Genomic DNA, 17239 nt, shown 5'->3' with positions numbered 1-17239 from the left:
TCATGAAACACCGGGGGGGCGGTTGGGGTAAGAACTCCAGCGGACTCCTCAGCCACTGGGGATCCACACGTCAGGACATTCCTAACAACTGGTCCCAGGTCCAGATAAATGGGGGAGGGTTGCAGCGTAAAAGGTCTGAGCCAAATCAGATCTGCAGATCTCCAGGCTGATGATCAGCTCTGAAACCACCAACAGGAAGCAGACGAAAGCAAACAAATGAGGCTGCATCGGATCACTGGACTCTACGGCAGCAGTGGATTTACAGGATTTTTCACTGCTTGTTTACTTATTTCATGAAGTGGATTATTATCATTCATTCCTATTGAGTTAATGTAAAAGTTTCTCTCCTGGATTTTCAGAAAACTCTCCATTGAAATATAATCTGAGATCATAATGACTAAAATAACAAACCGTGACCGAAGATTTCATGCAAATCAGAAAACCAGTCAGTCTGTACGGCACCGACCCCCAGACGGAAAGACGTGTTTACAGGCCACACCTCCATTATCTGCACCAGATTCACCCTCTGGCTGTGTGTGTGTGTGTGTGTGTGTGTGTGTGTGTGTGTGTGTGTGTGTGTGTGTGTGTGTGTGGTGTGGTGTGTTTGGGGGTTATGGTTGGTGTCCTCGGAGCAGTGTCGTTGTGGTGTGGTGTGTGGTGTTCAGGGTGTGGTAGGTATCTTCTGCAGTGTGTGTGTGTGTGTGTGTGTGTGTGTGTGTGTGGGTGTGTGTGTGTGATACTGCAGGAGGTTTGAACTCATGAAGAAACCCTTTGATAGCTCGTCTCTTTGTGTTGTCAGCTCACAGTTAAAATCTTGGTAACACAGATGCAATACTCATTTCAGATGAAGTCCAGAGCTTGAACGAGCAGGAACTCTAAAATCCTGTCCCACTTTATATTTAAACAATATCAACTTAATTTCATTCAAGGTCGAGTCTGACTTTTGCCGGGTCCGATCTGTCAGTGTTGGCGTCCCGCTGGGCCTCGCTGCTGGCCGGGAGGTTAAGAAGCTGACCGTGAATTTGTTTTTCTGCATGTCATTCCCCATTTTCCTCTCCGCCTACTTCCTGTCATCTCTCTACTCGAGCTTCCCAGTAAGGATATAAAACTGCCTCAAAAATAAATATACAAAAAACTGGTTTTGGACCTTTGAACTTGTGTTTTTGGGGGAAAATAATGACTGTCTTGTTGGTGCAGAACATGTAATGAATTCCAAGTGGAAAACACAGGCAAGAAAAACCTTGTAAATCCCTGATGGAGTTTATTCGTGGGTCAGTTCACCCAAATCAAACAATTCAGCACACATTTCCACCTGTCCATATGATTTTTATCTTATTTTGTCTACCTGTGTGTTTAATGCCATTAAACTCTCACTTTAACTTGACGAATGAAACATTTTCAGGCTGGTATTAAACACATTTGGGGGCATGTTTTGTCTCCTGCTAGCGCTACCTGCTAGTTAGCATCTTTCCAGAGCACCTGGGTGACAGCTCAGGTGACAGGAAGTGGGCTAAAGAAGACAACATGTGTTTTTAATAATCAGGGTAAAAGCTGGGTATGGCAGCGTTGAAAGAAAAAGACATTGTAAACCATGTTAGATTTTCTTTTTCTGCTTTGCTTTGTTGGTTTATTGATGACATTTTTTCTGTATTTATCAAAATTCATACCTGCTATCCGTGGCTGCTGCAGCACTTCGACTCATTTTGATTACATGCTGCACTTTCTAGAAATACCCCTTTCTTCTGAAACGCAGCTCTCATCTCGGACACAAACTCCTTCTGCATTAATATAAATTGCTGGGGCTTCAGTGAAACCACTGCCCGTCTTTACAATCAGAAAAATTGATGAGTTCAGTCTTTGTATTCTCCACTGTGCGCTCAAAATGGTGCGAGCGGCTGAAATGCTGGTGGGAAAATCAGCAAAACAGAGATTAAGCATGTCAGATGGATAGTCTGTGCTGTCAACGATATTTCGTGTATTTGTAATAGCTTTTAAATTATTTGTGGCTGTAATATCTCTGAAACAATGACCCCACACTGACTCCAAACCTGCCATTAATTCAGGTATGTTCACGTTTTGAAGTGGCTCCTATATGGATATTTACATGGTGATATATGGGTAAAACTGTGTATGTGTGTGTTTTCCACACGTTGTGGGGACATAACAAATCACCTTCCTCAAGGGGACAAAGTGCCCCATAAAGTAAATCATTCAATTTTAGGGTGAAGACTTGCATTAAGGTTAGTCTCCAGGAAATGAATGCAAGTCAATGGAATGTCCCCAATAGTCATGGAAACACAAATGTGTGTGTGTGTGTGTGTGTGTGTGTGTGTGTGTGTAATGAGCTTCCACTGTATTTACATTTTTCAAGCCATGTGGACAATTTTCCGGCTATCAGAGCTCACAGCTTAATGAGTCGAGGGGAAACAGTAATATAGATCATTTCAGTAAAACGCTGTGAGGTTGGATTTGTGTGGAAATCGCAGTGATTTGTTTCCACGTAATAAATAAGTCAAATGAAAACGCCTCATCCTTATTAAGTGCGAGAGCTTCTTCTTTATAAGAGCGCAGAAAATAAAAAATACATAAGCTGAGGAGTAGCTTGACGTTTGTCTGGCCTCCACAGTGCAGACGTTACCATGTACACAGTCTGGTGAAGTCCTGTTTTCCACTGTGCATGAGAGGATGGATAAAAACCCAAAGGGCTCATAAATCACCAATCGCCACGATGAAACTAAGATTCAGCAAATTCAACGGTCCAAAGCTTTGAATTTATCACATTTCTTCTGTCCAAGATGTTGTGAATCGATTTATTTTTCGATTTTTTTGTCCAAGCAGAGCTCTGACGTTGGCTACCAGCTGACTGTTAACATGATCGTATCGCTGTGGGTGTTCAAGGCAGCGTTACACTGTTTGCTGTCACTCAGCTGATGCTGTAAATGCTGTTTGCCCCTGCAGACCTCCTGCAACAGTCCACCTTTCAGACCGAGAACAGTCAAACACAACAGGCTGAGCTGGTGAGAGGGCGTAATGTCGGGTATCAGTACGAGGATGAAACACCATCAAACCAGTCACATTTCTGCAAACCACAGATACATTGCTTTACGTTTTAAAGTTTATGTTTATGTGACGCTGTGGTTACGTTTAGGCAGCAAAACCATTTGGTTAGGCTTAAGAAAAGATCATGCTTTGGCTTAAAATACCCAGTTTTGTTGCCACAAACACGGCTGGAAAGTGTCCCGATGTGTCCGGAAACACAATGGTTTCGTCCAAAGGAACGCAGCTCGAACAGCGGCCAGCTGTCACAAATTTCAAAAAGCACCAGTACGATTCTCTACCAAATAAAACCAGTTATCAGTGTGAATGAGAAGTAAAATTAAGGAGCATATTCGTTGCAGCTCCAGTGAATTACGCCTGAAGCTCCTCTGGTCGGTCAGCGATCGTACACACACACGCTGGCATTGAACAACGTGGGATAAACGTGGTTCTGGGTCAACATTCACATCCCCATATAATGACTACCATCATTAAGCATTCTGTATTTGTTTCTCTTTAATAAAAAATTGTACTTTATTCTACAAAGAGGTACACACACACACACACACACACACACACACACACACACACACAACACAGCACAACAAGGTTTCTGTTTTTTCTTCAAAAGAGACCACCTGGTGTTTTCTTCAATATTCATTCTGTATTGTTACTCCACGAGGAAATTACCAGCACTACTACAGAGAATAGGAAGGAAAAATGAAAGAAATCTCCCAGTTACAAAAGGACTGCGAGCCCGAGTTTTACAACCCGCATTTCTATTACAGGATCCCCTCGAGAGGAACATTTGGAGCGACGCAAGCTGCACCACAAAGAATTCACCCTCCAGCTGTGCAGCTGCTGTGATTCTGAGAGGAAACGCTGGTCATCCAGGTCATCGCTTACAAAAAAAGCCATGTGTAGTCGGTACAGTAGAGCACCTGTGTGTGAAGCTCAGCGGCGAGAGGAAAACCTCCAGCGGGATCCTTCTCTGCACTACGTGTTTCAGCTTTGATGGGAAAATGGTGGTTTTGTAAATTATGAAGTGAGTCGTGGAGCCACTGAGCTACACACATTCACCACGTCCATGTCCTGAATGAAGTGAGCCCAACACACACCTCCTGTCACCACACACACACACACACACACACACACACACACACTCAGCTCAGCTAAAAGCATCTGACTGAAGGCTTCAGGTGTAACATGGGAAGTCTAAAGGTCTTGACACCCTCCGAAGCGTTCTCACGCTGATATAAACATGTTCCATGCATTCGGTCACACGCGCCTCACCGCTTCGTGGACACGGAAAGACTAACGAGAGCTTAAGAGACAAACAACTTTTACAGCTGCGGATGCAAAACAACAAAAGGAATCATAAAGAATCCGCACAGACGACTGGAAGCTGCTGTCACTCCCGAACTGATTCACAGCTCTGTTGACGAGTTTCGTTCCACCGTTAACGATGAAACATGCGAGTTAAACTAAGCTACACTTTCACTACATTTTGCTGCTCAAGCTGATATGACACCAGAGTTTCCGCACAAACACCAAAACAGTGTTTCATTCAATTATTTTAACACAAGAAGCCAAAGTTCATCTGAACACAAGCAGCTGCTCAAAAACAAAAATCTCAACTGGTCAAATCATTATTTAAATGATGAATCTGACTGGACCTTCGATGCCAAAATAACACATTTTAGGTTGTTACCAAAAACATATTGAGGTCTGATATCCACCAATAAATGTGATCATTTTCCAAACACACGTACGTCCTTTAAGATCGAGATAAAAGTCAATATTTTCTCCAGCTCTGCGTCATCGCCCTCTGCTGACTACATCACACAGCACAAACACTAATGAGTCTCCACACACGGAGTCAAAGTGCAGCAACATCTATTCATTATCAGCACAGAGGCGCTGAATAATTAACGTGACCAAGTTTAAATCTGAATCGTTGTTCATTTATTTATCCATATTTTCACTCCTTTCTGTCAATGCAGCAGCCGGAACCCATGCGGTGGCAGAACAATGATCACTGCAGCGCTGCACTTCTCACTGCGACTTCTTTTCTTATTGTTGTCACTCAGCTGAGCGTCTGCTCGCGCTGTGCAACCATGAAGTGTTGTATTATCACAGCTGTCAGGTGACAACCTTTCATCTCCAGCTTTCTTGCTTTCAAAGGCTCAGAGAGACGTTGGCACTGTGTGGAAAAACGCAGCCCACTCATTCATTTCAATGGAGCTGCTGCTGTGACAGAGCAGGTGACAACGCAGTGTCTCTGAGCAGAAACACAGGACCGTCCAGCAAGAAGGGACGAGCCGGGCTCGACTTTGGCCACAAGACACCACGCTGTGACCGCCACTGCACTGAGCTGCCAGTCAAACACTATGTGCACGTTCCGAGTAAGAGTCTCCTTATATTAGAAACTGCTGCACAGGGTTTTGGATTCTGGGCCTTCAAGCAGGATCTGTTCATCAAGTTTGACCTTTCTGGTTTGCATTTTATCTTCTGAAACATGCCACCACCAACGCACCACTTTTAACACAGTGCCAGTTTCAGTCTGAATGACGGTAAGGCAAAAAAAAAAAAGAAAACTCAAAGTGGTCATAAAAGCCTGAAATGTTTTGTTCTCCAGCACAAAGGAGATTTTCCTTTGTGCCATTTTGGGGGTGCGAGCTTTCACCTGACAGCCGTAATATGTAGCGTGCTTAGGTTTAAACACACCTGCTGACAAGTCAACCAGGACTAAACAAAAGTCAGATTTTTGTGAATATGCATCCTGCCATGTGATTTTGGCATGAGGGCTGCAGCCTTCTGTGTGCAGGTAGTGCACAGTGGGTTCATCAGAGCTTTTTACTGGAAACAGCTGCCTGCTGGAAATTAGGTTGGTGGGAGCACTGAACGACAGTGATGAGCTGTAAAACAAAAATGTGAGCTCAAAGAGGCCAAAGAACGGTGCAGAGCTGAGTTACAGCTCTGTGTAGGTTTATTCATACAAGAGGCCACTCTAACAGCACAGTGTCATTTGCTTCATAGAGTGTTTTTACATGTGCATCCGGTTTTTGAGCCTAATCCGGATCCCTGCATACACGACCACAAGCATCCAGCTTTCTGATCCTCTGCCTGCAGGTGTGTTGAGATTTATGATCTCAGCCACCATGAGATGCTGTAGAAACCTGGATAAGGTGTTTACAAGCGACAGTGCTCGAGTTGGTATATCCAGGAACTGGAATAAGCTGTTTACATGCACAAAACAAAACCAGGATAGTTCAAAAACAGGACACTAGTGAGCACGTACACACACTGAGTGTTGATGGTCCAACGTACCCCTGGTCCGCCCACACGCGCTTTCATTGATTTTTACTGATTAAAGCTCTTCTCTTGTGGGCGTGTAAAGACGGATTGATTGACATCTCTGTCACTTTCCAGTTAAGTATGTCCCACCTGTTGAGGCGGGACCAATGAAACCTTTAAAGCTGCTATAGATGATGTTGTTGGCCGACGGCGGCGGTGCAATCATCACCTTTTGAGCTGCTATGGAGAACTTGTTGGCAAACTGCACGAACAAGCGGCTCGTTCAGCTGGGAGCCATGTTTCTGATCGCCTGATGAATCTCAGTCTGATATTCACTCTGCCGACTCCAGAGGGAAATATCTGGCTCTTTAGCTTCTAAATGCTCCACTGTGTCCACAGCTCGTCGCTAACAGAGCAGGTAGTGAACAGTGACTTATTAGAGCTTTTCTGCTGTCTGTATTCTCTCGCTGTGAACAAACAAAGCACAGTCTGACTGATCTCTGCACAGAGCTACAGAGTTGGATACACCAGTGACCTGAAGCGAAGTTTTGAGCCATTCCTCGTGGAAATCAATGCACAATTTGGTTTGGTGGCACAATAACTCAGCATAGCTCCACCCGTCTTAAACCTGAGAGCAGATCAAATCAAACACACGTGAGAGTGTGCAAGGCCTGTAAGCTGGAAAATATCAATTAGCAGAGTTTTAAGCAGCACCTGATATATGGCATTAAAACACAGAAATTTAAAAGATGAAATCATTTGTGTTTTGCTGAATAACTGGTTCTCAGATCATCTGTAACAGAAACAAAACAAAAACCACGTCCACTTATGAACATCAGCAACAGACAGACTCATCCATACACAGAGCCGTGAACGTAGACCGGGATCATCAATCCTCTGCACATGCTGTTTGAGACGAAACACCTTCACAGAGTCGAGTAACCAACAGTCCACAGCAGCAGCAGCAGCGGCAGCAGCAGCAGCAGCAGCCTGCAGCCTCTCTGATCTTATCCTGCAGACTCTTTTCTTCCCCTGAGCCTTACAGTCCTGCCTGTAGCTGCATCTTACTGCACAGCACCAACTCCACGCCACACGGAGCATCTCACGCTGTGCACATTAGACACTTACATGCATAAATGCGGAGCTATGGTGCTGCGTGAGGCAGAGACGAAGCGCTGCCACTGTGGGATTATGTTTTCATTTGCACGCCTGCTTTTAATACTGTGTTCTGCTCCTTTTGAATGTTTTTCCCCCCACAAGCTAACACCTGACATTACTGACAACATTACTCACATAAACCTCCATTTCTCATGAGACAAGGCTGCATAAAATGGTATTTATTCATGGGAAATGGTAAACGCCTGGTTCATTCATAAGGCCCGGCCTGTGGCTTTAAATTCTGCTGTTATTTGTGTGGAGGTGGATTTCCCTCCCAGCTGTCCAGATGAATTCAGTCTCAGCTCACAGTCACTTCTTATGTTTTCTATTGCTCATTTTTGTCCCCGTGTTCTCAGAATGTGACAGATTTTCAACATTTTCAGTAAGAAGCATATTTTTAAAGGCTCCAACAGATCTCACACTTCAGTCAGCTGCAAAACAGCTCTGCATCCACAAATTCAATGTATTTAAGGAAGTCATTCTACCATACTTCGCAAGGGGACTTAAATGCACCACTCGAGCAGAGTCTTCACTCAGCTGCAACTTTAAAAAGAAATAGGAACACAGTTTAAAGCATTGGATGTGCCTCAGACTTGATCGATGGCCGATCAATGATTTGCCCAGTAAATGAGATTTGATTCTCAGCTCTGGTGTCTCAAACACCAAAACAAATTCAGGCCAAATTCAGACTGGCTTACAAGAGCAAGACATGTCATGACAATACAGCAGCATGCAGTGAGGTTCATATCTGTGGGGAGCAACAGCCAGTCTGCTGATCAAACACATCAGGGATGCAGAACAGGACGTGACAGAGGAACAAACCCGACCTGTCAGCTCCTCCTGGTACGCTTCATGAGGACCGACAGTGAACCAGGCTGCTGAAGTGTGTGTGTGTGGCTGCAAACGCGCATTCACACACCGACACTGACATCACTAAGCAGTCCCAACAGAAACACGAGCGGCTCCGTGGATGAGCTGTCCGTGCAACACCTGCCCACCGAGATCACAACCGTCAGCGTCCACATCCGCGCTGCGTTCTGGCATGCTGCGCGCGCACCGCGCAAGTTTAAGAGACAATTCAATCCCCTCTGACTTTCAGGTAAAAAAAAGAGAAAAATCAAACTGCAAGAATGAGATAAAAGAGGGCAAACTGAAGAATTAAATGCACGAAAATCAAAATAAACCCCGTAAGATCACAGCGACGAAAGACAAGTGCGTGATTTCTTGTAATGAAAAGAGAAGGAAGCGAGAAAATATCACAAAAACGAAATGAAGGAAACTGGAAATAAACACAAGAAGAGCCGGAAGAGGGGCTTCCTTCCTGCAACAAGCGGGAAAAAGCTCCGGTGAAGACTCGCAGGACAACAGAGAGACAGAGAGAAATCCAACAGCCGCAGCAGAAAAAATAAAAAATAAGGTGGAGGAGGGGGGGGCAAACCAGCAAGAAAGAAAGAATGAGGGGAAGAAAAGAGGAAGAGAAAACTGACCTACCAACGAACGAGGCAAAAACGCTCAAAGAGGCTGAAGCGAGAGGAGAAGAGCGGGCGGGCGGGCGGCGAGGCTCGGCGTGCGCTCAGGAACCGGCTGAAGCTCCGACTGCGCGCCGGCCAGCGGGGCGGTGATGAACAGCAGCGGGGCGCCGACTGGAGCGAACCACTGAGCGCTGGGAGGCAGGGGGAGGCCGGCCAGCAGAGCGGCCGCCGGGAGCTCCGTGCGTAATTAGGCACCTGGCTAAAATGCGCTGAGACAGCCGGAGAGGCCCTTGAAGGGGCATCTCCTCCGAAACTGAATTCACCGTAAACAAACCTGAATCCTCCCACTGGTATCAGGGAGGCTTTGACAGGTGTTAGCTGCACTGCTGCACGCGAACATGAACACCTGTATGTAAACATACCTGCTGCCGGTAATTGAGTCTTCTAATCCCTTTTGGTGTTTGTCGTAGGGACGCAAATATTCAATGAAGGCATGATTTAATTTATTCTGCTCCTTCAGTATGGAGCCAGAACAGTGACTAAATGACATTGGCATTGAAAATACTGAAATTTAACATTTAAAAAGGAAACGTTGATGCTGCAACACATTGGCAGAAGAAAAAAAAAACTGAAAAACACAAACATTGAAAAATATTTCATTTTATTTTGCTATTTTCTTACTTTGATGTGTTTTTCAGTGAAAATATTCAGATTTTTTCTTCATATCTGTTTGGTTCAATGATGTTTTTGTGCATTTAATATGTTGCCTGAAGAACCGCCTTGATGTCAGAGTGTAGACCAGCCAGCTGCAGCCTCCAGGTGCTGGAGCTTAGCTTCGTTAGCCTGTTAAAGTTTCAGCGTTTCCACTATAACAAATGTAACTTTCCACAATAGTAACCAGGAGTGAACGCACACAAAGAAATAACTGGACATTCTGAAAAACTAACCGTCAGGTTCTGTATCACTGAGTCTGAGCTCTGAATCATTTTGTGTCTGACACACAGTCACACCGCAGGCCCAAACCTGCAGCGGTAGTTCTGTACATTTATACATTTATGCTTGTAACCATAAATTCAGTGGGTTTGTATTTCCATACTTCCAGGCTGATTTCTGTGTCTGTGGAGGAAGTGCCAAGTCTGAACGTTACAAACAGTGACCGACAGTTCCTGCACAGTCAGAGGGAATCACAGTCTCATGCTGCTTGGTCAGAATCGAGAATATGTCATGTTGGACTGCAACTGTGACAGTTTGTACCATAAATGGTTTTTCATCGGACAGCAAAGACCGAAGCAGCGAATATGAATTATCAGGATAATGAGAATCAGGATACTTCACTGATCGATGAGGGCAAACCGGGTCAGTTGAAGTTGCTCCCATTGTAGAACAAGTAAATAAGATAAAAACAGGAAATAAGAAATATCTTAGAGAATCTGCAAGAATATGTTTGAAAAAAGTAAAAACATGTACACTATACTACAATATAAATCAACATTTCTATATAGAAATGTGTGCAATGAAGTAACAAGAATACTAGAATATTACTACTACTGCTAATTCTAAATAAATACTACAACAGCAGTACTAAGAATAATAATAGTATATGGTGATAGTAGTAGCAGTAGTAGTAGAATAATACAGTATGAATACGCAGTACAAATAATATACATATACACCGTAGTACTGCACCATTGACTTACAGCACATGTTGGTGAGATTACTCTCATTATGAGGAAATGCAGAGAAATCAGTCCAATATGTTTATCTAATGGAAAGTTTGTTGGACGTGTTTGTCCCAACATAAGAAATAAAGAGATGAGAAAATCTTTATTCCATGATGCCAGTTTTCCTCCTAAATGTTAATGACGACAGGTGATACTCAGAGGGGAGAATCTCTCTGATCTCTACATGTGAGCGGAGACCAAAGCTACCGTCTGTAATAAGACCTGGCGCAGAGTTAGCCGCAGAGAGTGATGGGCAGTTTATTAGAGCCTCCCTCTGACTCGTCCCGTCAGTGCTCGCCTCCTGTGCAGCACATGCACCGTGAGCCTCCTCGCACAGCAGCCATGAAGTCGCCAGAGAGACTTGTTGAACTTGGAGCATGAAGTTATTTGTTTTATTGACACGAGTGAAGTTTGAAACTCTTGACATTCTTTAAAAGCTAAAGGGCAATCTGGCGCACGCACACACACACACACACACACACACACACACACACACACACACACAGAGTTAATCTATGAACACTGTTCAGAAGAGACAGCGATGGGAGTTTATGTGAAGAGAGGAAGATTGTTTGTTTTGTTGTGCTGCTTGTTTCTCCGCTTTCTCCTTCAAGGGCAGAAAGAGGAGCTGGGAAGAAGAGGGTGAGTGAGGAAGAAACAGAGAGAGAGAGGCTCTTATCAGACAGACAGAGAGGAAGAGAAACTGAAGCACAGAGGACGAAGATCCCCGGTGGTTTCAGCGATCAGGTTCATGTGAAGAACACAAGCAGACAGCTGTAATTGGACTGATGAAGTCAAACCAAAGCCAAAGTTCAGTCTGTCTCACGTCAAAGGCCTTTGCCTGAGATACCCAACACATATTCAAAACATTCAAAATTCACGGACAACTGAAAGCTGAAGCAGGAGGCCGGGGAGGTGGAGGGCGTCTGATTTTTCAGCGCAGGCAGCCGTGCAGCAGCGAGGACGCAGAGCTCAGAGCGCCAGGTGTTTGCACAGACCACCGACTGTGAAAGATGGGTCGTGGACATACATGGATGTTTTATCACATGCCTGCCAGAGCTGCCACGAGGCTCCGTTTGTTCCTGCAAAATATTCAGATTCATCTGGACCTTTGAGAAAATGTGTTCATACAGTGTGGTCAGCGACTCAGGAGGAGCCAGGAGCACCAGACCAGGTGTCATCAAAGCATGAGATGCACAACATTTTCAAGTTTCTGCAACCAAGTCCAGTTGATTCACTTCTACTCGGATCAGACTTGATGATGGACTTCGACTCAAAGCTGCACAAACCACTATTTTTATGTTAACAATGAAAACAAACCTGCAGTCGTCCTCTACACAGAGTTTCAGCATCTTTTGTTGTGGTGGCCCTCGATTTCACTGTTTTAGTTCAGGTTAACGGCTCTCAGAGCTGCTCGTCTGAAGCTGTTTTCAATAAAAACGTACAGTGGTTGTCCAGCACTTAGAGACACAGTTTGTGAGTAGCTGGTGGACACAGAGGAGCATTCAGCAGCTGCAGTGACAGGTACGTTTTAACGAGTTGGTGGAGACCAAAACAGACCTGAAAGGAGAGCGAATATCGGGCTTCACCAGGTGGCCCGAAACTCCAAGTGAATGCTAATGTTAATGAGTCTGCAGATTGTTATTAGACCACTGTTTGCTCACACATTCACCACAGCAGCTTCGAGGTGATAGTGTTAACAGCTTGTTGTCCTGCCCCAAGCAGACAAAGAAATCAATGAACGCAGTTTTACAGGCTCAGTGCAGCTGTTTCTAACAGCAAACTCATAGTGGAGTCGCCACAATCAGTGCGTTTACACACTGAGAAGAATCTATTTGGAGCTTCGGAAAGTGTGAACACATGAATTTTTCGCTCTTGTTCGCTGTAATTGGTCTTAACGGTGCTGAACTGAGAGGGAATCAGAATCTTTATTGGCCACATGTGAGCAAATACAAGGAATGTGGCTACGCTCACTGTACATAAATAAACCATAAAAAATATACACAATGAAATTTAAACCAATGAACGGAGAGCTGAGACTCCAAAATGTAGAAACTTATCTTGCACCATCCACTTTTTTGGCAAAATGAGAAGCAGCAGAGTTTTTCTGTTGGCGACTGCTTGACGAAGGTGTGTTAGCGTTTAGCTAACATGGACCTGACGTTATACAGCTAACATCAGTTTCAGACTGTGAGCTCTGACTTTACTGCACCACCCAGTGAGTTATATATCTGAATACCTTCTTCAAAAATGTATTTCTTTCAATGATGCATATTTAGTGAATACATAGAGAGAGGAAAAGCTGTGCTAGCAAATATTGTCTAAAAACCTTACAGTTGTACAGTTACAGATGTCGTTATCTCCCAACCTATAAAAACTGGCTCTGTGAGTCACAGAGATCAAACTAGATCAATGTCAGGATTCTTTTAGTAATCAGAATTTTGGTGTGTTTGGGGACCTGATGATGATGTTCCCATTTATAAAACAATAAAATGTGTTTTCTTCGTACAGTATGAGGTTGATGGTGAGTCGCTTTGGGATGTTGTCAGTTTAACCTTCAAGTCAACGAGATGTCAGAGGCACCGCAGAGACAGAGAGGGAGGTTTGAACTCCCCAAGTCTCCCAGAATTTGTAGCCATGTTCTCTTTCTTCGTGCTCATATTGAATTATTTGCCTTCCCTCAGTGCCGCAGTGAAACAGAGAGAGCGAGCACTGAAGACACTTATTTGATTTTCTTCAATGAGAAGTCTGATGTCGAAGCACAAAGGAGAGAGAGAGCTGCTTGTCTGAAGCCGTTCTCCTTTTGGCTGAGAGAAAACACCGGAGGAGTGACGGAGAGAGTTTCTTAATAAAACAGCTTACTTTGAAAGGCTGATTGAGAGCGAAGTCATCTGGAGGCAGAGAGGGAGAAAGGGGAGATGTGAATGGCATTGTTCTTAAACAAAACAGCAGACTTTTAAACTCTCGTCTCATGTCTCACAAATGAACCCTGACGGAAAGCAACCTTCACGCAGAAAGAGAAGTTTGTTTACTGCCATGTGATTTAACAATGACGTTGATTCATAGACGACATGGAATCTGTCTCTGTATGTGTATAAAGAGGAGCCGACGTGGACGTGGTTTATCCTGGAAGTCGCCTTAAATCAGTCACATGTTGTATTTTCTAGCCTAACATTCATTTGCTCTGCAGTTATGATGAATTATGAAAGATATTTCCACATCGTGATACTGCACTCCTCGTCTCTGCCTCTCTATGAGTCTGAAACCTCCAATTTTAACACTCAACAAGCAGAAACTGAAAAAAGGCTTTAGAAATCAAAAGATTCAGTTTCAAACACAAGATTTTAATATTAAAGCAAAGAGAGCTGCACAGTTTTCACACACACACACACACACACACACACACACACACACACACACACACGATGCTACGCTGCTCAGTAGTGCAGTGGATGTACTCACATGTCGTCATTCTTGTGCACGGCGACGCCCTCGACGACCCGCTCTCGGTCCGCCCTCTTTGCTGTCCAGGCCTCAGTTGGTGTCATAAGCTGTCCGCTCAGCCGCTCTGTCCCACTGCTTTTTCTGAGCTGAGTGAGGATCGAATGAGTCCCACCTCTGACAGAAACAGAAGAGCGGCTGAAGGAAGAAGTTCCTCGGCTACGTGGCACACGCAGAAGCCACCGTGAGCATTTTAGCATTTAGCATTTAGCCAGGCTGGTCACTCACGTGCTGATCATGCAACATTTTGGGTGCGTTTGATTTACGTCACTTAACGTGTTCGCAGGGTTCCGTCCACAATGATATGAGTCAATCTGAGGAAACATGACGGCTGACTGCAGACACACCCGTCATGCAGATTAAAGCTTCAGAATAACGCATCGGTGATTCATACATGCCTGGTGCATTACGTCTTTCCTTTTTGAGTGGTTTTGAAAGGGCCTGAAGAGGTAGAACAACGAGTGGCAGACTGACGGTGCATCTCCTTCAATGCCCACAACATAGGCAAGAAAACTTGGAACAAATGGGAAAATTCCCAACTGCTCTGCCTAAATACTGAGTCAGCAGAAGTTTTTCTCTAAAAAGGCCCAAATATTAATTCCACCTCTTCTGATGTGTGACTTTAAAAGTTGTTGTTATAGTATGAAGATATTAAGGCTGAAATATTTGGCAAACATTCGTGTATTGGTTTGACTGACAGCTGTTTAAATCTGCAGGTTTGTAGCTTCCCTCCAGTACGACTCAAACAAGATCTTTCTGATTTGATGCTCCAGTCGGCAGGCCATCGTTTTCATGATGTGACAGCACTGTGGCTCAGGTTTGGTTAAGTTTAACCATAAACGTGACTTGAACGATGGTTTGGCTTGATATAAGTACTCTGTTAACAAAGCAAAGTCCTGCCTCTGCAAACAATCTGGCCATCATTTGAGCTTGACAGACACATTTGGCTTTGGGTCAAATCATACTGAGAATTTGCATTTGAAGGAGAAGTGGTTTTATTTTCCATCTGTTATTCATCGGCTTTATCAGAGTTCATTTCAGCACCAGGAGCTGAAGACAGAGTGTGACATATGAAACAAGATAAAACTTAATTGATCCCATTGGGGAAATGCAGTTGTTACAGACAGCAAGAATAAAAAGGAGGGTAGAAAAGAGGAAAGTGACCATAAAAACGGTGTCAAACGAAATCAATTATATATGTGCATTATGTACAGAAAGAGTATAAATAATATCACCTTGTAAAGGATATTTTCACAATGGAAGAGTAAGACATGGACAGTAAAATACAGGGGTTTTGTACTGTTGCAGGGTAGGAAATATATTACACAGTAAAAAAAAATATAAGCACAGTAAAATATATGTAATACTGCTCAAGGTTGATATCACAGAACGAGTCTCGATAGTTTTCTCCACAGATTCATGTTTGTATCTGCAAGATGTTTACTGAGCATCTGCAGTAGATTTAGGAAACATGGTTCAAAGTGTCACTCAATGTGCTTTAAAGGGAGAATAGAGTTCAGGTGAAGGCCACAGAGAGGGCGACCGTCCACCAACTGGAGCCCAGTGACACAGATGGGGTCATCAAGGAGCCCTTTGGGGTCTGTTATCGCTTAATGAACATGGCTGAACTCTGGGACAAAGACAAAATTCAGTTCTGTAAATGCAATCTTTCCTACTTTTTATTCATAAATGAGTATTACTTTAAAGAAACGACTGTGATTATTATTCATGACACGCACTGTATATGATATAGTAACATTTCAGACGTAGCAGCTGTTTATTAGTCATGCTGCCATCAGGTTTCCTGTTTTTCTGCCGACATTCGTCAAAACTTTCAGTGAATCTGCTTCTGAAAAACATGTTTTGCTCCAAACTGAGAACAGTTACGAACAAACTAACAGAACAATGGTTCATTTTAAACGATAGTAGCTTTACAGATGGTCTGGATCGTCTCTTTATTAATAATAAACTTTAAGCATTGTTTTTTCTGAGCTCGTTCTGACACTTTTTGAAAAACAACCCCTTTAAAAATATATTTACCGAATGGAAATCAGGGTGAAAAACACAAATCCATCAATCTAAAGTGGAATCATTGTGTTTTGTTTTCAGCCAGCAGCTGCTAATGTCTGTCTGTCAAAGTCACATCTGTCCCTGATGCAGAAGTCTGGAAACATGTGAGGAAATAGATGTCGTTTAAAGTTCTGCTGAAACACAGATATTTGTCTCCTCCAACTGCTCTAAATGACGCCTCACTGCATGAAGCAGCAGATGGGACAGGTGTGGGCTGCGGTCCTGCGGGACGTTTCACACACTTCTGTACATTTGTGTAACAGCTGTGGGCGTCAGCAGAGTTTGCTGTTTCTGCAGATATACATGAAAACTGGAAAAGTAATGAGAGATTTGTTCCTACGTAGTTCAGCGGCCACGAGGGCTCAAAACACTGCAGCTAAAGAAAGCACATTCAAGTGCACAAAACATGAAGAAATCAATTAAACAGCACATGCACAGAAACAAAGGAATAAGAATAATATCATGTGCAGGAAGTACCGACAACACAGCCAAATACAGGCTTCCAAAAAACTGGTTCAGCAGGTTAAAGTGTTTATTTATCCCATGTGCAGAAACGCCACCGCTTGGATTCACAGCTCAGCTCTTTCTGCAGCTTTTCTTTGCTTTCGCCACATGAAATAAACTTCACATTTTCCCTTTAAACAGCTGTTGTGCTTATAGGAGGCATGTCAAATATTTAACATTCAGAAATTAAGATTGTGGGTGGACACTTGTCTCATGAAGCTCTTCATTTACCATGCGTACCTTATCTAACCCCTGCAATCTCTGCACGGATCTTGCAGTGGAAACACAACAGATTTGGGATGAGACATAATTACCTTCTCTCTCCTTTGTTTGCCCCAATTAGTGAATTTTACACAAACTCCGAAGATCAGGAAGGAAATCCTACGTCTTAGTTTTCACCCCTTAAAGCTTCCTAACAAGTCGCTGGCCCCCCAAATTATGTCTGGGATGGCAACTTTGGTGCTTAATGAGCTGAGGAAG

General features: G+C 43.7%; 1 protein-coding gene across 3 annotated transcripts in view; it reads right to left on the bottom strand.

Annotated features, from left to right (window-relative positions):
• Positions 1 to 9136, bottom strand: part of raly (RALY heterogeneous nuclear ribonucleoprotein) — a 117852-nt gene extending 108716 nt beyond the window's left edge. Inside the window, exon 1 of one of the 3 annotated variants that reach the window (XM_076745461.1) lies at positions 8983 to 9136. The gene's annotated coding sequence lies outside the window, so the exon portion shown is untranslated. Of the gene's footprint in view, positions 1 to 8318; positions 8414 to 8982 lie in introns of those variants that run through there. The other 2 variants (XM_076745482.1, XM_076745472.1) reach the window with 2 other exon arrangements.
• Between the last annotated feature and the right edge of the window lie 8103 nt (positions 9137 to 17239).

The sequence above is a fragment of the Chaetodon auriga genome, chromosome 2 (assembly GCF_051107435.1).
Source record: "Chaetodon auriga isolate fChaAug3 chromosome 2, fChaAug3.hap1, whole genome shotgun sequence".
Taxonomy (NCBI): Eukaryota; Metazoa; Chordata; class Actinopteri; order Chaetodontiformes; family Chaetodontidae; genus Chaetodon; species Chaetodon auriga.
This window is presented reverse-complemented; position numbering and strand designations above follow the sequence as displayed.